The 22,798-nt window shown below is 34.2% G+C and overlaps 1 protein-coding gene and 1 long non-coding RNA gene across 20 annotated transcripts in view; one reads left to right on the top strand and one right to left on the bottom strand.

Moving 5' to 3' along the window:
- Positions 1-22,798, top strand: part of ROBO2 (roundabout guidance receptor 2) — a 1,697,359-nt gene that overhangs the window by 868,859 nt on the left and 805,702 nt on the right. The window lies entirely within an intron of this gene.
- Positions 1,120-20,932, bottom strand: LOC132683856 (uncharacterized). Of its 2 annotated transcripts, none has more exons than XR_009612419.2 (4): positions 20,762-20,932; positions 5,772-5,898; positions 2,062-2,294; positions 1,120-1,601 (listed from the first exon to the last, which is right to left on the bottom strand). It is a non-coding gene; the product is annotated as an uncharacterized LOC132683856 (long non-coding RNA). The 2 variants fall into 2 exon arrangements; XR_009612420.2 differs by lacking the exon at positions 20,762-20,932 and adding an exon at positions 6,605-6,780.

A 22,798-nucleotide genomic window follows, 5' to 3' on the forward strand; every position in this document is an offset into this window, starting at 1 on the left:
AAGCTCACATAATCAGGGCACATTCAGGACCCCAGACTAAATTTTTTGATTATTTATAGTCTAGAATGACTTTCTATCAGACCACAGTTACTTTCCAGTATTAAATTTTGGGTGAAAGAAGAATATCAGACATAACAAATATGAGATATAAAGATAACACAGATGACATTTAGGGAAAGTAGCTGCATTAGAGGAAGACATTTGGATATTTCTGTATAAAAATAAAGCATTTTTCAGATGTGATCTTCAAGAGAAGCATAAAGAGAGAAAGATATCCAGCTATAAGATAAGCCTTAGGCCACAATCATATCTTGAAAGTAAAAGGAGGAAGACTAAATACCTACCACAGACACTGTTTATAGGGATTAAAGACTATTGAATATTATCATTCAGCTCAGTATTTGGCATGCAGTTTTTATATGTCATACTTTATGCAACGTTACTCAGGAATGGTGAAAAATTCACCTGAAGACAAAAAATAGTCTAATAAGCTTTAAAAATTCCATTTTGTGTGTATATCAAAAAACCAGCATTCTGAAATTAAGAAGGGTTTTTGTTATTTCTTTCTTTCTTTCTTTAGTTTATTTTGAGAGAGAGAGCGGGCTGGGGCAGCGAGAGAGAGAGAGAGAGAGAGAGAGAGGAGAATCCCAAGCAGGCTCTGTACTGTCAACATGGAGCCAAACCAACAGGGACTCAAATTCACAAACTGTGAGATCATGACCTGAGCCGAAACCAAGAGTTGGATACTAAACCAACAGAGCTACCCAGGTGCCCCTGAAATTAAGAAAGGTATTAAGAGATAAAGCATTACTATTTGGGGAGGGCAGAGAAATTTCTTCTAAGACTAAACTATTTAACGACAGTTTGTGAGATGAGGATAATTTGGTTGTTTATTAATAAGATGCAAGTTACTTCCCTAATGAACCATTTTAATCAGTGATCTATCAGTTAATCAGTGTTAATCAGCATTTCATTACTAAATAAGGACTTCGTGATGAGGTGGACAAACTCATAGTGTTGCATGACTAATAAGTAGACATCATTTTTTTTCTAGAAGATTTTTATTATCTTAAAGTCTATAATATTCAAAGTTTGAGAAAAGACTATATATAGGCTAGCTGAATCCAGTGGCTTCACGAGAGGAGTGTAGCATTTGTGATCAGATGTTTCTGGGATGCACATCATCGTTGGCAAATGTGCAGCTTCTCCAAGTAGAAGAACCTGGAAAAAGTGCTCGTATTGTTTATTTTAGGTTGAAAAAAAAAAAACAAAATAGTCACTGAGAATTCTTTCTTTTGTGTTGGTTCTTGTTCCATTTTCTTATCAACAAAACAATATTGCTTATGTAAGATCTTAAAACTGATGGAATTCTTGAATGTTGAGATAAAATCAAACAGCTCTTGAAAAGTAGTCCTGCAACCATTCCCTTTGCTTGTCAGAGCATATCTGGAACATGGGATTTCGTTTTGAGTGTCATGTTGTAAATTTTGGTTGAGTTGTACCTCATCCAGATTCTTTGCAATCAACTCGCCTACATCTACCAGTTTTGATGAATTGTTACCTATGTAGACACTTTCAACTCCAACCCTGGCTTTTCCGCCCTGGAAAACCAAATATCAATCATTGTCATATCAAGAAAAAAAAAGAGGCAGATTGTGCTGGATTTTAGAGATTTTATCTTTATATCTATTCTCCAGACTGCTTGCCTAGCATTTTGTAGTTACTGGTATTTTTGTTTCAGGAATCTAGATAGTATTCAAAGACTTTTTTCCTAAACAAATTTATTTTATGTTGAATTACCTGCATCATTATTTATTTTTTAGTGTATATTTTGCCTATACAGTTTTATTGAGGTACAATTAGCATATATTAAATTCAGGTGTGTTACATAATGATTCAATATTTGCATATTGCAAAATGATCACCACAGTAAGTCTACATCCATCATACATAATTATTATTTTCTTGTGTTGAGAACTTTTAATATCTGCTGTCTCAACAACATTCAAATATGCAATATAATATAGTCACCATGCTATACATTACATTGCCATGACTTACCTGTTTTATAACTGGAAGTTTGTACCTTTTGATCTCCTTCACCCATTTCATCCACCTTCCACCCTCTCTGCCTCTGGTAATCACAAATCTAATCTCTGTATCTATGAGCTTGTTTTGTTGTTGTTGTTGTTGTTGTTGTTGTTGTTTGTTTTTTTTAGATTCCATATAAAAGTGAGATCATATGGTATTTTCTCTGTATGACTTATTTCACATGTCTTCAAGGTCCATCCATGCTGTTGCAAATAGAAAGATTTTCTTTTTAATGGTTGAATAGTGTCCTATTGTATTCAATCCACACACATACATACATACATATACGTCATATCTTCTTTATTCATTCATCCATTGATAGACAAGTAGTTTCCTTATATTGGCTACTGTAAATAATGCTTCAGTGAACACAGGGCTGTATGTATCTTTTTGAGTTAGCACTTTCATTTTCTTCAAATAAATATCAAAGAGTGAAATTGTTGGATCATATGGTAGCTCTATTTTTCATTTTTTGAGGAATCTCCATACTCTTTTCCATAGTGGCTGCACCAATTTATATTCCTACCTACCAGTGTACAAGCATCCCTTTTTATCCTCACCAACACTTGTATTTCTTGTCTTTTTAATAATAACCATCCAATAGGTATGATGTGATATCTTATTGGGGTTTTGATTTTCATTTTCCTGATGATTGGTGATGTTGAGCATCTTTCCATGTGCGTGTTGGCCATGGAACACCATGGAAAAATGTCTATTCAGATCTTTCGGTCACATTTAAATCAGATTGTTTGTTTTGTGTCTGTTTTGAGTTGTATGAGTTCTTTATGTATTTTGGATATTAACCCCTTATCAGATATGTGATTTGCAAATATTTTCTCCCATTCAGTAGGTTGCCTTCACATTTCATTGATGTTTTCCTTTTCTCTGAAGAAAGTTTTTAGTTTGGTGCAGTCCCACTTTTTAATTTGTTCATTTTTGACTGTGTATTTGGTATCAATTTCAAAAAGTCATCACCAAGACCAATGTCAAGGGGTTTACAACTTATGTTTTCTTCTAGTATTTTTATGATTTCAGGTCTATAACATTATTTATTATATTGAAATATATATATGTATATATACACATATACAATACATATATTTTTAAAGTTCATATGAATTTTTAATGTAAAAAATCTTTCAAAGAAAAACAATGTTTGTAGTAGATCATTCCATACCTAAAGCTCATAGGTATTTAAACATTTGGGCCCTTACTTATTAGAGAGATTTATAGATCTGAAAAAGGATTTGGAGAAGATTGGAGTAAATGAGAAGGCTTTATCCTGAATTTCAAAAAGGAAAAGTTGAAAGAATGGGGGGGAGAAAAGAATAGCAGAATAAACCTAATCATCTATGGCCTTTTTCTACCTTTATGTAGGATAGAATCAATTATTCATGATGAAACCTTTTATTTCTCTGAGGAAATATTCAATTACCTATAAAAACAAAATAATAGTTCTCAAATTAAGATATTTATAATTAAAATAAGACAGTAGAGTTTTCTAAAATATATTCATAAAATATCAGTAGACACCCAGTCAACACGTTTTAAACATAAAAGATGCAACTATAAAATATATAGGACAAAATTACTAAGGGAAAAAAGTTTCCCACAAAAACTATTAGTGGCATAATGATTATCATAAATCCAATTAAATATACGTTCCCCATAATAAAATTACCCTAGCATAGAAATGATATATGTATAAATATATATAATATTATATATATTATGTCTATGCTAGGATGCATATTTATAAATACAAAATGTAATACAAATATACAATATATAATACAAATCAAAATGAACTTGGATGGGAGACTCCTGAAAAAACAGAATACATAAGCACATCTCATTGTTTGTACTGGCACTCTTACTAGGCAAACTTTAGAACTTGGAAGAATATTAAAACAATTCCTATCAGGAAAGTCAAATTAGCATAGCACACAGATGCTTTTAAGTATTGTCATAGCTCATTAAGAAAATTGTGCCTGCAGCCCCTTTCTCCAAGTATGTATACATACGCAAGGCCCAAATAATTATATTTTCAGATATTTCCCAGGTTTAAATAACATTACTGTTTTGAAACTTTAACACTGATTGATCTTTAGCCAAAAAAACCTGAAATTGAAGTACCACAAAAGTTTACTAATATGTAGGGAATATAAACCTGAGACTTAGGACATGTTTAGATTGGTTTTGTCCATCTTTTTGGTCAAAACATTTTTAAAAGTCTGTTTAACAATAATATTGTGTACAAACAAGAGTAATTGCCTCCAATGTTAAAATTTTATGGTTTTGTTGTAAGAAAGCTTTAAAATTCTGGATAGAGACAAATGCTTTAGTTTATAATTAGTTTGTACATGATAAGTGATGTTGTAAAGTAACAATTTCCAAATTTATGAAAAACAGGTAAATATTCTAAGTAGTTACATACTCAACGCTATAATAAAATAGCCCAATATCTATATTCATTTTGGCTGCTCAAGTAGCTATCAGGAGAATTTCACCATTATGCATATATGTGTGTATCTCAGAGCCCCTATCTTTGGCATACTCTATATGAGATATAATTGAAGATGAAAGTTAAGGGATGTATTGTGTTATTGATGGAAAATCTGCTTGTACTAATTTAAGAACAGTGAAATATAACATGAACATGTTTAAGAGACAAATGAGAAACTAGAAAATTGTATATTAATCTTTTAATAAGTCACTTTTAAATGACCACATAATTAACAATGTGGGCAAAATATAACTAAGTCATTCCCAAAAGAAATACAAGTGCTTGGTAAGCAAAAATACTATTCAATTTCATGAGTAATCAGGAAACTAAACATAAAATGGCATTATATTTTTCCAAACTAGATTGGCAAATTAAAAACAAAGCATCAGTCTAGTCAGTATATGAGAAAATGAACATTCTCGAGCAATGCTGTTAGGAATATAAATTCACTTAAATAAAAAAGGTACTGTGTGTCCATCCCTGGGCAATGCACATATTAATGCAAGTTTAGATGACCATGACAATGGAGAATATTACAAATTGTGTTTGTGCCCAGGAATGGTGTAGAGAAAGTATAGTAGAGGTAGAAGACAAAACTTGGATAAAACTAGAAGCCTGAAGGATCTGTCCCTTTCCTCCTCTCCACTTCTTTTTTGTCTCCACCACTCCTAAACAACAAAAACCTCAGCAGCTTTCAACATTCAGAGTAAATACAGTACATGTCAATTTGTCCATTGCATTGGAAACGTGCATTTCTGTAATGAGTTAAAATTAACCTATTTGATTAATAAGAAGCAGCTAAATTTAGTTTGGGAAAAATAAATATATTCTTTAAGTTAAATGAGTTGAAGCAATAGAATACATAAAAAAGCTAACTTCATTTTTCCCATTGATCAATTAAATATTATACAACATATGCACTTAGCATGTCTTAATATATTATAATAAAGTCCTAAGAGATGGGTCCGGGAACCATGTAATTCAAGAAATAAAAAAGGAACTTTACGTATTACACCTGGCAGCTGTCCTTATAATAGACTTCTTTCACCTTGTGCCAAAAGGGATAATTGAAAGGAACATTGAAAAAAATTCTGGAAAAATAGAAGAAATTTTTAATAAAGGAATTTACTATTTTCTGAACCAGACCACTATGTAAAGCTGATAAACAAAATACCGCGTTTGCTGAGTATCTGCCAGTGCTGAAGATCCAGAGAAGAAAACACAATTGTCTGTAGTTGAGTTCATAGTCATGCCTTCTCTTCACTTAGGATTTTCAAACATGCATTGTTAGTCTGATAGCTCTGAAATTAGGGCAGAAAAATGAGCTTCTTATTAAATTCCATTTGATAGGGTAGCCAAGCTAGTGATCGCATTGTTTAACAATAGTTTTTATTGTTTATTCTTTTTACTAGAGAAATTCAGTATCTAATTTTTTATAAAGGATCCAGGAGAAAAAAATTTACATCAAATGTCTTACCAGCCAGTACAGAATAAGATAGCAAATATCACCTCAACTCTCGTAGAGATTTTGAAAGACATCAACCCTATTTCTGTGAAATTTTTATGTTATGGTATGGATTCATGGGGCTCATTAAATAAACTATTTTAAACTTAAATTTGCAAAATATTTAAATCTTTTCCATCTTTTACCAGTCAATAGCAATAAATGATGTCCAATAAAATTGAAAATTTGTTAATGCAATCAACAATGAGTAGGTTACAACTATTAAAAATACTGGCGCTGATTCATGCTAGTCCCAAATGATGAATATTGTATTTTCAGGCATTTTCTGTGGAATTCTAAAATTGGAGTCACACGTTACCTTTTTCTTCTACTTTTTCCACCTTTTTCTTCTTTTTTCTTCTTTTTCTATTTTAAATAGAATCATTCGGTAAGGGCTAGAGAAAATGGCCTATCTTCTGGGTACTTTATTACATGTCAAACATTTCAGAGTTTAGAAAGCAGCTAATGAGAGTGTAATATTAAAATGTCAAACATGTACATACCATTTTCTTCCTCTTCCTGACTCCGAAACCCTCTGGTAACAACTATAATGATCTGTTTAGGCTTCGGTTCATTGTTCCCTTTCCTCACTCATATTTAGTAATTACTTTCTCCTCAAGGCTGCACTTTTCTTGAGGAAAGTAAATATCCAGAGCGGTATTGAGTTTTGAATTAAATCCTGCTCCTATGACAGCAAAGACACATTAGGGGAGTGAATTCGACAGCTTGTAGCTTTCCCCATTTATTTCTATCTCTACAAAGTGCCTTACAAAATATTCAAGTATATTTTTCTCTGTTGAGAAGGATTTTTCCTTAGAAAGCTTTCTGACTAACTGCCTATGGATAACACCAGGGAGGATTTTAAACTGCCTGATATGTGTTATCCTTTTTGCTACTCAAACAGAGTGTAAGAAGGAAAAAGGAAAACATTTCTGCCAGCAAGTGCTGAGTAATTGAAAACAAAGTCCCTATTGCAGTGGCAGGACATTGATACTTGAAGACTAAATGTGGATTGGGAATTTTGTTATCAGTGGCACTCTATAGAAGAATGTAAGATGTTTGTAAAAACATGTGCCTTTTTCCAAGACTAGTCAATGTTCAAAGTGAATTTACAATAATAAATTTTAGTACCCTGCAGTATTCAGTAGAATTAGTGCAGAATTGTCATCAGGAAATGTTCCATAAATAAGTGTAATCATGGAATGAGTCAAAGTAAGTGATTAAGAATCAAGTAGTGACCATAATTGCTTTGCTATTGTTTGCGATTGCATATTGTTTGCTATTCTTTTTAAGTGCAAGGTCAGTGTAATACGTGAGATAGTTATGATATTAACACTTTCAATATGATGTTTGTCATGCTCAAGTACATGTGGTTTGTTTTAATGTCAACCATTAGCCTATTAAAAATAATTCAGAGCTACTGTCAACACTTGGAGTCTCTAAGTACAAAAACAAAGAATGGGTAGAAGATTCAAATGGCTGCCTGATCCTTCACCATTCATTAAGCTGGTGAAAATTGTGGTGTTGTAGATTGTGTACTATAAAGATAAGTATGTTTGTGTCTGTCAAGACATCATTGGGATAATTGTATTCTTTATGCTAAAACAAAGAGCTGGGACTCCAAACCAAAAGAAGGAAATTATTAAGAAATGTTACAGAAAAATGATCCAGTATCAACTCCTCAACCTCAAGCTCTCCATCTTAGATTTTCTCTCTTGAAACCCATCATAATATATAACTGCTATTAGTGATCTCAGCTATCCATTCTTTCAACAAATATTTTTGAGTGCCTGTTATGAGCAAGGCACTGGAGATATACAGTGAAATTAGATAAAAGCTTCATAGATAAACAAGTTACAAATGAATTATACCAAACAGAAGTGGAGAATGCTATGAGACTATAACAAGGTACTTAACCTAGTCAGGGGGTCAGTGAGGACATCTCTGTGCAAATGATATTTAACTTGAGATATGAAGAATGAGTAAGAATTAGGGAAAGGAAGTGGGGATCAGGGGTTAGGTAGATTAGGACATGAGAAAGTCTGTTGTCTCTTTGGATACCTTCTTCTAGACAAATATTGTCTCTCTAATCCCTTATTGAGCTGAACCTTCTGTTAAGCTACTGAGCTTTATTAGATAGTTGTGTTTCTTGACATCAGTGCTGTCCTGTAACGTGTCCAACCCTCTGGAAACCTCTTTCCTCATCCCAAGCCCCAGAAAATCACTAAAAAAATGTAACTTGAAGAAGAGAAAGAGAGCATGTTGATACTCTCTGGAACACTAAAAGAGCCACTTGTGTTGGAATTTAAGGGATTTTTTTTTTAAACGTCTAGGCTAGTAGATCATGTTCTATAGTAGAAAGATTGGTACTATAGATTAACTTACTGATAATTAATTTTATGAATAAGCATCTAGCATACAAAAACAGTGAAAAGATGTAATCCAATATGCCTTTTTTTTTTTTTGGTTTAAAGTATATTCAAACCAATAACAAAAGCTCTGCTGTTATCTTTATAGAGAAGCTTCAACTGGGACCTGTGTCTGTGTCATGTAAACCTATGTTGGGAGAATGAGGATAAATACTGGCTTTGGTTCAATAGGAGTTTTTAAATAAGTCAATCTCTATTCTGTCTATCTGATGACTCTATTTTTCTGTATGTTCTAATCAAAGACATAACTCACTTTCACTCAAAAAAAATGCTCTGCCAGGTAAATCATGAGTGACAGTCTGACTTGAGTTCAATCCCGGTTCAATATAGCCCCACTAACATGTCAGTTATTCGAGAAGCCCTGTTGATCGATTTGCTCCATGTATACATTATTCTGATTCACAGTGATTTTAAGCATCAGACTTTCAAGTACAATTATATCCCATCTAAATCAACACCTCTAGCCTTCTCAATCATCCATAGACATGAACACGCACATTCCTTCTTCTAAGAGGAGATTTTATTTATAAAACATTGACGTGACATTAGTTTCAATAGGAAATAATTTCTACACCTGAATCAATATGATAAATAGTGTCCTTTTAGGCGCACAATAGTCCATTACATATGGAGAAGTGTAAATCTACTGTTTTTCTTTTATCACTTTGAATTTGATAATTAAAATATAACATAAAATCTTATTTTATTATGATTATATTTAATTTATGGCCATCATGGTAGGGCCATAATAAAGAGGAAAGATAGTACAGTTTTCTTTAAAAAAAAAAACCTAAAAACGGAGGGGTTGCTGGGTGGCTCAGTCGGTTAAGTGTCTGACTTCCACCCAGGTTATGATCTCATTGTTTGTGAGTTCAAGCCCTGCATTGGGCTCTGTGCTGAAAGCTCAGAGCCTAGAGCTGGCTTCAGATTCTGTGTCTCCCTCCATCTCTGCCTCTCCCCCACTCTCATTCTGTCTCTCTGTCTCTCTCTGGAAAATAAATGAACATTAATTTTTTAATAAAAATAAAATAAAAATCTAAAAATGGAAAAATTCAGCCACAGCCAAATGAATTACACAAAATGACAGTAATTTATTGGCCTGAACTTGTTTATATCAGGAAATCCCAGTGGGTATGTAGTCGACAAAATTCACTGCACTAATGTACTTTGAAAGTAGTATTTTTTGAATTGGATTGAAGTATGAGTCTGAAAATATGCACTTATTATTTAAAACATGTAGTGTAGTGTGGATTATTGTGTATCTCTTTGTTATTAATACTTGCATCAATTAGGTCTATTGAAAATTATGCCATAAACTTTTCTACTAAGAATATTTTAATTAAAATTAGAATATGTTGATAGAAATATATTCAAGAGTAAATGATATTTGACTTACAAGAATCAACACCTGGAAGCTGGTGAAAATTTAAGTTCATAAGCTCACAGAAATCAAACTGACATCATTCAACTGTTTATTTGAAGGCATAATCATATTAACTTAGTCTTTTTAATTTTAAAATTCAGGAAATATTCCTCTGGGTATTGTCAAAACAACCTAAATAACAAACACCACATACAGTTAAGTGTAATATGCTTTCTATGAATTGGTATTATTTTGTTTTGTTCTTACATGTGGGACAGAATATATGCCCAGAATAAAAGTGACTATTCCTTTTTAATGATTTTGTTAAACAAATGTCTTTTATCGTTTCATCAAGCCTATGGATTTTATATTTCCTTTACATAGCTCAACAATGCAAATATTGGGTTTGTAGATAAGAATTTAATTAGCATTTCAAAGAGGTCAAATTAATTCCCTCCCAGACAATAGCTGTTATTTCAGTCTACAAAGTAAAACTCAATTCTACAGCACAAAACAATTTTTAAATCTTACCAGTCATTTTGCTCATAGAAAAATACTGACTCTATAAATGAAAAGTTTTTGAACTAAAATCCTTAATCTTTTTAAAAACTATTTTTATCTTCTTTAAAAGGTTGTTATGAGGGATTTTGGAGTTCATATCTGGGAAGCACTTAGGACCATGTCTGGCATATAATAAATGCTAAGAAATAATAAAACACCCAAGTTCAAAAGAACCATTAATGTATAGAGTATTATTGACTGTATGATTCCAAGATCAGTGCAGAAAATTAGTGGCATCACAAGAGGTTAGGACACTAGGAATATTCTGCCCCAGGTGCCTTCCATGTTGGGTTCTTTGTGGGTAGAGAACTTTAAACAGTAATGAACTGACCAAAAGTTGGTCAACTTTTAACTATAATATGTACTGACAATTCCAAACAATCTCAGTGGTAAAATATTCCCCTCTGCCAGGGTCAACCACTCACATATCCCTACCATCCCTACCAAAGGGTGTGCAACTGCAGAAAATAATAATAAGGCAAATGCGTTTTGATTCCTGAATGATAAAACTCTAATTTTAAGTTCCCAAACTAAACATCAAATGCATTTAAAAATCAATGCTTTGTGGCATTTATCAGGTAAATTATTTACTGGACGTATTTGAACTGTAAATGACCTGCATCATAATGCTATTTATAAGTTTGAGTTAATAACAGCATTCATTGGATTCCTACTAGATGTTCTTTTTCGAAATAATCCTTTTTCAAAATAACCAGTGGAATTTCTAAAAAATGTTTAATGTTTATTTATTTTTGAGAGAGGTCAGGGTAAGAGGCAGAGAGAGAGGGAGACACAGAATCTGAAGCAGGCTCTAGAGTCTGAGCTGTCAGCACAGACCCTGAAGTGGGGCTCACTAACTGTGAGATCATAACCTGAGCTAAAGTCAGAGGCTTAACCATCTGAGCCACCCAGGCGCCCCATCCCTTCTTATTATTTATTTAATATCTGTCTTTCTCACTAAACTATAAGATCTATGAGGGCAAAGACAAGGTCTACCTTGTTCAATAAAATCCTGGTTCCTGACATATGGTGCATATTCAATATTTTTTTAAATGTCAGAAGTTTTTAATGTCACTATTTACTAGTGAAGGTTAAAAAATTATTTTTATGTAGCCCTACACAGTCATAAACTATCGTTTTCTTCATATAATGGTAAGAGGACTTCTGAGTCCTAGTTTTAGGTCATGTGCTATTGACACGTGGAATACAAAATGGGAATTAATAACATTAGCAACAGGGAAGGTGGATGGAGGGATGGGCTAAATGGGTAATGGGAATGAAGGAGGACATTTGTTCTGGTGAGCACTGGGTGTAATATGTAAGTGATGAATCACTAAATTCAGGGATCTATACATCAAAGAAGGTTAAGACCATGTTCTAGAGATTGGGAATATTTTTTCAATCGAACACATTTGGATATGGAAATAGTGGAATAATAGTTTAAAATATATGAACAATTATAGATAATAACATCTAGGTCAAATAGAGGCATGAGACAGAGGAACAATAGTGACTTTCCCCACAGTTATATTAGTTGGATCAAAACTAAACTGTTATAACAAATAGACTCCAAATTATAGTGGGTTAATAACTATAAACATACCTCTGTCTATGAAATAGGTTTGACATAAGCAATCCAGGTTTATATGGCACCTCTGTTCATCACAGTCATTCAGGAATTAGATTCCTTCTAAATGGTTGCTCGATCATCCTTTAGAGCACTATTGTCATCTGTATGGTCATAGCTGAGCCACTCTACTTCTGTGTTCTGATCAGAAAGGAGGAAGAGAATGTAATAGAGACATGCATGATCTCTCAAGTCCCAGAAAAGGATATGGCATGTATCCCTTGTGTTCACACTCTATTGGTGAGAACTTGGTCCTATGGCCACACATAACTGCAAGGCAGCAAGTAAACAGACAAGCTGGGCAGTTCTGTGTCTGGCTATAATTCTGGGAGTATCAAAGAGGAGAAGGGCAGATTTTAAGGAAGAGCTTATACTCTCTGCCACACTTGTCTATTCTAATTCATACCTTCCCAGTTTGTGTGTTTTCATATTTTTCCAGACTTTATTACTTTCAGCTGCCCACTCATTTCTTTAATTAAAATGTCTTATTATCCATCTTGTCCTGAATATTTTAATTGAGTGTACAAGTTAAGATTTAGTCAAGAGACAGAAGCCACATGAGTGATTTGAACATGGAAAGTTTCATATTAATATAATGGTTAAGTAGTAACAGGATATTAACCAACAAAAGGATGAAGAGAACTTCAAAGAATTCAGAAATAGCAAATATGGAGAGCAGGTACTACCTTTAGGGAGAGACATAGTACCCAAGGAAGAAGCAAACTTGTAAGAGGCCCCACTACCTACCTCCTGCCCTGCCCCCCAATACTGAGAGTCAGACTTTTTTGGAGAGGGTATGGCAGTGATTGCTGGATGGCACAGTTAGTTGAGATGATGCAGATCAACCATAGCTAACATGAAACTGTCTGCCAGGTTCCCATGAAAACTTCCTGGGAAAGATGCTGGCTTGTGAGCTTGCAAAACTTACAAGGAAGCTTCCCTGGGGGTACTAGGAAGCTTCCTGGAATGTGAGAACCACTAGATGTCCTCCACTCAACTTGTAGTCATGTACTAGGAAAAAGAATTAATTAGAAGTTGTACCAGAAGCAAGCAGAGAACCCCTTCTCCAAAGGTGTCCCCTCAGCACCTGCTGCCAAAAAAGCCTTAACATCTTGCCAGCTGGAAAGGAAGATGTATTTCCAGGATCCAGCATCAGTAGCATGAAACAGGGCAAAGAAACATGGAAAGTGGAAAGGCACAAAACTTTGATGACTGGCACAGTGGGTATGCCACGAAATTATTGAATAATGTGCTTTTTATCACCACAAAGTTCCATTTTTAGAGCTGAATAAGATGAAAACAATGTCATAATTTTTATTTTCAATATAAACAAACAATACTTCCACCAAATAAGGTGGCTTGTAATTCATGGATAATCTTCAATCTCAGAATTTCCCCCAGTGTTGTAGTATCCCTCAACAAGTTCCTTACCTCTCCATACAGCAATCTTGAAGAGAAATGTTGCCAATTGGTTTAACAATGATAGAAGTCCATCTTCTTATAGCCTTAGCTTACAAAAAATCTATAGTATATATTTCTGCCTGTTTTTACACAAGGCAGTGTACGTTTCATAGGATTGCTTGTGACCGTCTCCTCAATGACCCTGCCATTATCAGTGTGAGGAGTGAGAAAACGAAAACCAAAGCTGCAGATGTGTTCCTAGAGCCATCTGGCTCCTTTGGAAGGTAATTTACTTACCTAAAAATAACCACATGCATATGGACAAACCCCTCCCCCTTACCATAACATATTCCTAAAACTGTTAACATTCATCCCATTGAGTTTACAAAAACAGCATTTCTCCTGTGTGCACTGTTCTTTTGTTAATATTCATATGTGGTATCTCAGGAAAAGAACCAACACTCACACGTCCTAGGAAGCAAGAAAAATCTGTTGATTAGTTTTTTTTTTTTTTTTTTTTAAATCAAAAGCATTCTTTTGGGCACATTCAATCAGTGGGTTTGTGTTTTTTTCTCTTAAGTAGCTATAATAGTGCCACATTTTGAAGCAGCAATTTAGAGTTTGATTCCAAACTAATTTTTCATATGCAGAGTTCTGAAAGGTAGATTTCCAATAGGCTATGATCATCTTAGAAAATTTCTGGTTGTGCATAGCTCTGCCAGCATTGAAAATTTGAATTCTTCAAGCATGGCATTACAATCTGCCATTGTAGAAAGAGTAATGTAAGGCACACCCTAGGCCCTCATACATCATCCTTTCATTGTTTGGTTGAATAATGGTGAAGGCAGTTTAAGGTTGTGGGTATGATCCCTTCCACTGCTTTAGGGAGATGATGCGGTAGCCTTATTAGCCCAGCATTTCCTTTCAGTAATCAGTGGAAGAGTTAACTTATGTAACATCTTTATACTATGAAATGCTAATGGTGAATGCAGAGGTAATGTCTATACACATCAGCTGAGTGGTCTTCAGCTACTGGTGGGCTTGAGTGGTATGGCCCATAACAATATAAGCATGCTTCAGAGGACTCGATATATGTAGGACCACCCATGGGTAATGTTCTGTTCTTGTATGGGCTTGTTCTTGAATCTCTTAAGCTGAAGATATATGACATATAAATACCTAGCACGTTGCCTGTATTCCAAAATATAAGCTAGTTCTCTGTTAGTAAAATTGGTTTAAAAGGAAACTATTGATTTTATGCTGGTCTCCATAATTTTACCTGACGTATGCATTCCCTAAATTATAATGATGCTCTTTTACATTTTTAACTTGTCAAAGTGTTTTTAAATAGCCTAGAAGTAAGAGCAAAGTGGAGAAACAGCTGTCCCTTGTTATTTTGTTTCCTGAATACAAATAGTCTTAAATTGCTGTAAATGGAAAGGTTGGAATGAATTCAAACACTGCTTGTTTAAATACACTCAGCCTGATGTTTGTGTGTTGGAACCTCTGGAGAGGGCAGCACTAGAAAATGCTCCACATTAACTTGTCGCACATGACAATATACGGTTATGGCTTCTCTTTCGTTTGTTAGGTAGAGTTGCTGTGGTATTGTTCAGAAATTTTTGTGACAGTAAATCACAAGAGATTTGAACAAAGATATCTGAAGAGCAGCATTAGCTCCTGAAACATTTAGTGTAATTTTTATTTAACTCCTCTTAGGAAAACAAAAGCCCTTTTGGACTTACACAGTTAACTGAGGTCAGGGGGGTATTTCAGAGTTTTATATGTCAGGAAAGGAATGAATGGATACATCTAGTCTTTGCTCTTTCCTTTCGGCTTCTGATCACTCACCATTTGAGAAGTTGGTCTATATGTAAAGGCCAAAAGAAAGTGATTCATCTGTTTTTCCTCCAAAACCCATTAGTTTAAGGTAAGCCCTACTCCCAGGATGTTCTTTATAAATAGAGCTTTATCCAACAGTTTTATTGACTATGTGGAATTGGAAAGATTGTTTAACAAATTCTTTCTTCTAAGTTTGAGTAAACAGCAGCAGAGAACGTTAAAGAAACGTTAAAGAAACCAAGGTCACATTTAGTGGCACAGTCACAAATGAGTTTTTGGTGTTCAGACTCACCATGCAGTATTTTTATCATAAAATCATTCTCACAATTCAGGTTAAGGACTCTCTCTAGCTGGCATATTACTCTACAGAGTAAGGGTAGTGTACTTATGCTGCAGAGCACCTCATTCAGCCACTTCCTCCAAATTCAGTATTACATTATTGCCTAATATTACAGACTCTTTTCCTATTAGTCTCACCCACAAACTCACTGCTGAGCTCATAACATGAAAGCTTAGGTAAAATATTGGTATGCTAAACCTTTGAAATTACAACTGCTATGATTTGACTACCTCACAGATTCTCGAAAGGTGATAAAGTGACAGTACCAACCAAGTAAAAAGGAAGAAAAAAGACTAAGGACCGTTAAGATTAGACTTATTTATTGCAGAAAAAATAAACTGTGAGATGAGCTTAAAATAAAGAGTTGTAGATACGAGGTAAGAATCAACTGTTCTGTACCCCCACCACAGATCGAAACTAGAAGATAAGGTAAAATTATGTCATTAGTCATGGTCACAGACTTATTTAAAGCAACACCCTGAATACAGTTGTGAGAGACCTGAATTCATGTCTTGCCCTTGCTTTGTGCCTTTGGTAAACTGGTGACCCTTTCCTTGAGTCTCAATTTCTACTTCACTGTGTGGCTATGAGGAATAAATGAAATAATATATAAAGTCCCTATCTAGCACAATGCTGGCTCATGGTAGGTGTTCAGTAAATAATTCCTGTTTTGTTTTGTTTTTAATTTTTTTAACATTTATTTATTTTACATATATATGTGTGTGTGTGTATATACACACAGACACACAGACACACACACACACACACACACACATATGTATATATAGGGGGAGAGAGAGAGAGAGAGAGAGAGAGAGAGAGAGAGAGAGAGACTGTGAGTGGGGGAGGGGTAGAAAAAGAGGGAGAAACAGACTCTGAAGCAGGATCCAGGCTCTGAGCTGTCAGCACAGAGCCCAACACAGAGCTCGAACTCACGAACCACAAGATCATGACCTGAGTCAAAGTTGGACACTTAACCAACTGAGCGCCCCAAATGATTCCTGTTTTTATTTTATTTATAGTAATTTATATTTTATAATCATAACATATAGTATACATTGTATTAATAATTTTAATTAACTAAATGATTTATGTTAATAATATTTAATTCATATTATTCTTCCATTTAGACACAATATATTTAAATATAACAGTATATTAATTGTATATATAACTGCATATATAATTATATGTAGAATAATGTATATTATAGATGTACAATATATAATATATAATTGTATTTATAATTGTGTAATTCTTTTTTATTTATTCTTAGCACTAACTTAATGTTCATTGTATGGTGTGGAAGGAGAGCAAGCGATAAAATTTATTAGTGCACTAAAATGACTAGAGCACAGGTGTGTATTACTGAAAGGCATGAGCTATGTTTGAAAATTCATTCATTAATTGGGTTCTCGGAGGCACTCTCCCATTAGCAGTAATAATTTTCTAGGCTGTTTTAAGCATAAAATATTCACTTTCACAATAAAAATCCATGTTTATGGGACATGTTTCCACATCACTGACATAACATGTATGTAAGTATATACAATCACCTTGATATGCTTATCATCCCTTATCCTGTGTTGTTTCTGGTCCTTATATAGTGCAACAGCTTTTGAATAAAGCTCACCTTGCCATTCCTGTCAAAAAACAGAACTTTTGGTAACCTCTTCTCACAGAGAAACAAATCATCTTTTCCCTTTTACAACCGACTGCCTTTGAGCCCCTCCTGTGTGGCTTTTTCTAGTCTACATGTTGTCTTATGATTTTTCCCTAAGTGCCTTTCATAGTTCAGCATCCTCCCTTTCTCTTTTCCCTTAGCCCACAAAAAGCCTGAGTCCCTTCAATCCAATTAAAAACCCTCCCTTAATCCTGCCTTTCCTAAATCACCTTCCCTTTTGGTTCCTTCCCTAACCCCCCAGAACTCATTTATTCTATATTTGCAGTTTCTGCTTCCTCAGCTTTCATAGGCAGTCTGCTCTAATCTTCTTTTCTCTCAGTAAGGTACTGAAAATGTCCTCTCAAAAATGCTAATTATTGCTAAACCCAGTCACGTATTTTCAGACTTTTTATCTTAGTTGATGTCCTGGCAGCATTGGATGACATGTCCTCCATCCTTACAAAAATCTCTTTTGAGGGACCCTCCCTGGACTTTATCCTCATTCTCCTCCTGCATTAAATCCCTGTCTTGATTTCTTCTCAAATTCTTTTCCCTTCACCCTTTTAGATGCTATGTTTTCTATGGCAACATCCTCAGTCATCTTCATTTTCATGTATAATGAGGAGCTTTAACAGATATTATTTCTCCAGTCCTGGTCTCTCTTTTCTGAAGTCCCAGCATAGATTTCCCAATGATTTCCAGAACATAATTTCTTGAACACCCACAACTCAGTCTGTCTTCTTATACATGCTCTTCCTTCAGTATTCACCATCTTGATTATTGCAAGAAATATTCGTGTTATTTGTGGACCTCAGCCATTGTAACACATTTTTTTCCCTCATCCTCACAATTGACTAGCTTCTATCAGTTCTGTCAATCACTTCAGAAACATCTGTTGTGTTCCCTGCACTCAATTTTTGCTATTGTTCTAATTCTTTGCAGAGGGTTCTCCTTTTTTATTTTTTTTTCTTTTCTAATCCAGTTTTCATAACTCCAACACAATATCCTCCCCAAAGCAATGTCTAATATTATCTCCTACTCAGAAAACATTTGTTTGTTCCTTATTGCTTACATAATAAAATATAATATTTTTAGCGTTTTCTACAATCTGGACTTTGTCACATCCTACGTCCTTCAGGCAGTCCAAGAATTTTCAAAATGTTCTCTACTTCATGACTTTGCTTGTGCTGTTTCCCTTCCCTGCCTCTTTATTCTACTCATATTTCAAAAATACAGATCAAAAGTCACACTTTGGCACACCCCAGTTAGGATTATTCTCATTATCTTAGAGTTATCCTTCTTGTTAGCACTCATCTCAGTGCACTTGGGTTTTCTTCAATAGATATTAAGCCCAATTACTACATGTAATATACAAAATAATACCTAGACATATTGTGTACATTTAGAAGCATCCTGGTCAAAAATATCCTGGCAAGCTATTAAGAATTGGGGAAGGGTTGTTTTATTTTTTTAATCATAATCTTTCTCTCAATGCTATTTGTATACATAATAAAAAGAATATTTTCAAATTAAAAATATGCAATTTTACAATATGATAAGTCCAATGATCTATTTAAAGAACTTTGAAAACACACTTGCTGATTTTAACAAATCTACAAAACAGGCTTAGCACAGAAACAATATGGATTATTGTGAAAAATCTACTAGAATATGTAAAGGCATGAATTTGTATAGGGTTATATTTTTAGTAGGCATAACATTACATAATGCGTTTCTTGTAGCAATAAAGAGATGAGGCCTACATTTTAAGTTCCTTTGAAAATATCTACAATATTAAATTAATCAGCTTTTCCCCAGGAGTCAAGTCATTGTAGGAGACCATTGCAGTCATTTGCTCCTGTGTCACCTTTATAAATCTGTGTTGTCTCTCATTTCACTTCCAATCATATTCCCTTTCTTTAGCACACACATCTATGTGAGATAAAAAATTATTAATGGCTTCTCAAATTATTCTCTTAAAACGTCACAAACAAGAACAATCATTAGGATGCTTTGATTTATATTTAATGGAGATTCCAATATAAATTGCCTTAAACTTTTTAGAAGACTTATTGGATCATGTTCCTATAAAGGAAAGAATTTATGTTGGCAAAATTAGCTAAATTTTGTGCTGAATGGGTCAACACGGACCCAGCTTTGTACCCAGAATACCACGTGCTGACTAGCTGAGGCCAGGATTACTGGAATTTACTGGAATAGAAAAGAATACTTATTTGTTTAGAAGACTCAAAGCAATCCATGAAGTAGAGGAAGAAAGAAGAAATCAATCCCTTTCAGATTACATGATTGCTATACATGAGGGGAAGGTTGAAATTAATAAAATGAATGTTGGGAAGACAAGTACAATGACCACCAATAAGATTAATTAATAACTTTGACTTCATTTAATGCTTTCACTCTGAAATGTTCTACATAAGACTGAAAATATTTAACACAAATCAATGAATTAATTAAAGTACTTTCATATTATATCCAAAGAAAGTAAAGACTTATTGAACTAATTTTCAATTTAATGTGTCTCTAAATAAGCATAGAATTTGAGGACTGCTGGATATTATGTCAGGCTATTTCCTGCCCTTCGTTAAAATCAATATGAAGTTATAGCATACTTATTAATGACTAGGATTACAGAATTTATATAAGCCTCAGTCTTTGCCTCAATAAATTAACAACTCTGATTGTGGAGACAACACCTAAACACAGAAAATAATTGAAAAATGACACTATTTAATGCAACATGGAGTGCTATTTAGAATCATGATACGAGATAAATGCTCCCTCAAGAAAGGGAAGTCTCCTTGTTGACTAGATGTAAAGGAGTTAGGCTTCTAGAAACACTTGGGAACTGATAGGACTCTGGAAGGGTGGTATAATTTGGATAAGTAGGAAAAAAGGAGACAAACCCATTTGAGGTAAAGAAAAAAAATAAACAAGTAAAAATGATTGCGGAAGGTGTTCATGGGGTACGAATGCTTGTGGGAGTGAGGAAGGATGGGACAGGGAGGTGGCAAAAGAACAAGATGTCTGCCTAGAGACAGAAATATTTGTTCAAGATTAATGTTAGAAGGCATTTTATAGTTAGGGTGAGGATGGGTTATACCTAAAATTTTAACACAAGGACAGATTTCAGAAGTATAAAAATTGGGCAGTCTTCATCTGAGGGAAAACATGATCAAAGCAGTAGTATTTCAAAAATGTATCAGTGAGACTCATACAAATTCAGACCATAAGAACAAAGAGAAAGGCTAAAGTTCGCTTTTTGGGAGAAAGCACATGTCTCTTAAGTCCAGTGTGACAGGAAACGGTGAATGCGAGCGTCTTATCAAAATTCAGTTTCAGGGTCAAGAAGTGCAGAAATTGGTTAGGACATTTTAGCTTTTACAAGGGACGGGACCTTGGACAAGTGAATTTACCTCTTGAGATTTCAGTTCCCACGTCTATAAAATGAAAGGGGCTTCAAATCTCTATTAGGTCTGAATATATAGTCTGCAGATGTCAAATATGTGAACAAGATAATTTCCTTTATCATCCTCTTTTGCTCATTGAGACACAGGTTGGCAAAGTTTGGCAGGATCACACACGTAGCCCCCTCCTGCAATAAAAGAATAGTATGTACTAATATATGATTACCACCACTTATCAGATATATCATCAAAATTGTAATATTTTAATAAAAATTAAAGATTGTGGGATAGAGTGTTTTATCTGAGAATTATGAAGAAACAGACTATTTAGAAGACATATGTTATGTGGAAACACAAGAGTGTGAAGAGAAGTCAATGGTTTACATTTAGACCTTGATTGGTGTTGTATGGTGAGATTATACCAAAGATGAATGCACAAAGAAAGTTGTCTGTATTCCACAACTGCACTTAACTCTTACCACCAGTCATTTACTGTCCTCTGTTCTCACACACCCATTCAATTCTTTGCTTCTCTCTCATCTCTCCCTCTCCTCCCTCCCTCTCTGCCTCATCTCACTCTTGTACACTTGTAAATGCACTCACGGCCACACCCACTCTCAAACCAACACAAGTTTTAAATATTTTTTTCAGTCAGTAAAAAATAATTGAAAGTGCCCACTATGTCATTGTGGTGGCTAAAATTAGGTATTCAAAGATAATAGCATCCTTCCTATTGCCTTCTTAGTAGTTGAACTATCCAAACACTCACTGACCATTTTCCAACACAGTTTTTTTTCTTTTTGTTCCTTACTTTTGCTCATTTAAACTGGCTTTTGAAAATTCATGGTCCCAAATCTAAAGAATAAATTATATTTTTATCTGGAATTCATATTCTAACATCCAAGACCATGTACACTATTTGAATAAAACACACATAACATTTAACTTTTTAACTTATGAGAAATCCTTTTGAAACATCATGAGCAGACACCTGGGATTCTTGAATTTAAAACCAATGAGATTAACTCAAGGTCAGTTATACAATCAGCTCTGTCCTACTTGACAGATGGGGTATAGGAACAATCTGTTATATCACATACTTAGTAATGATGATACCACTTGAATATTTGCTTTTAATTATTGCTTATATTTGATGAGCATTTATATGGATAGGAATGATAGTCATTCAGGATATATTTGTTATATGAATGAATAAATGACTTTGAAGATGTCGTTAATACATTATATACTAGTACCAATCAATGAAGGATTTCCTATATGATCTTCCACTGTGCTTTAGTTTGACCTGAAATGTTTCCAATATGTTTCTAATAGTTAAATGTTTTACGGGATTTTTGTATGTGACAGATATTGAATTTTTCCCAGTGCCACATTTGATTAAAAACAAATTCTCTGCCACTACCACCATCTTTGGTCCTCACATTCTTAACTTTGGCCCTTTTATGAATGAACTGTTATCCTCTTAACTTTGCTCACGACTTTTAAACAGTGTGCTAACATGTTAGTTTGTTTAAAGTCTTAATTTTGGGGATGCCTGGGTAGCTCAGTTGGTTAAGTGTCAGACTTTTGATCTTAGCTCAGGTCTTGATCTCAGGGTTGTGAGATCAAGCCCTGCTTGGGTTCTGTGCTGGATGTGAAGCCTACTTAGGGAAATAAAAATAAAGCTTTAATTATTGAAAAAAATTCTTGTGATGGGGAAAATATGGATTTTATTTTTTTAATGTTTTAATGTTTATTTACTTTTGAAAGAGAGAGAGATAGAGAGCGCAAGTGGGGGAGAGGCAGAGAGAAAGGGAGACAGAATCAGAAACAGGCTCCAGGCTCTGAACTGTCAGCATAGAGCCTGATGTAGCGCTCGAACTCACGCACTGTGAGATCGTGACCTGAGCCGAAGTCATACGCTCAACCAACTGAGCCACCCAGGTGCCCCAATATTGATTTTATTTTTAATTGTTTCATTTTCTTTAGGTTTTCCTTGTCTTTTGTGTTTTCACTTTTATTTAATCCACATAACTTTATGTTTTT

This window comes from Panthera onca, chromosome C2 (genome assembly GCF_046562875.1).
Source record: "Panthera onca isolate mPanOnc1 chromosome C2, mPanOnc1 haplotype 2, whole genome shotgun sequence".
NCBI classification, from domain to species: domain Eukaryota; kingdom Metazoa; phylum Chordata; class Mammalia; order Carnivora; family Felidae; genus Panthera; species Panthera onca.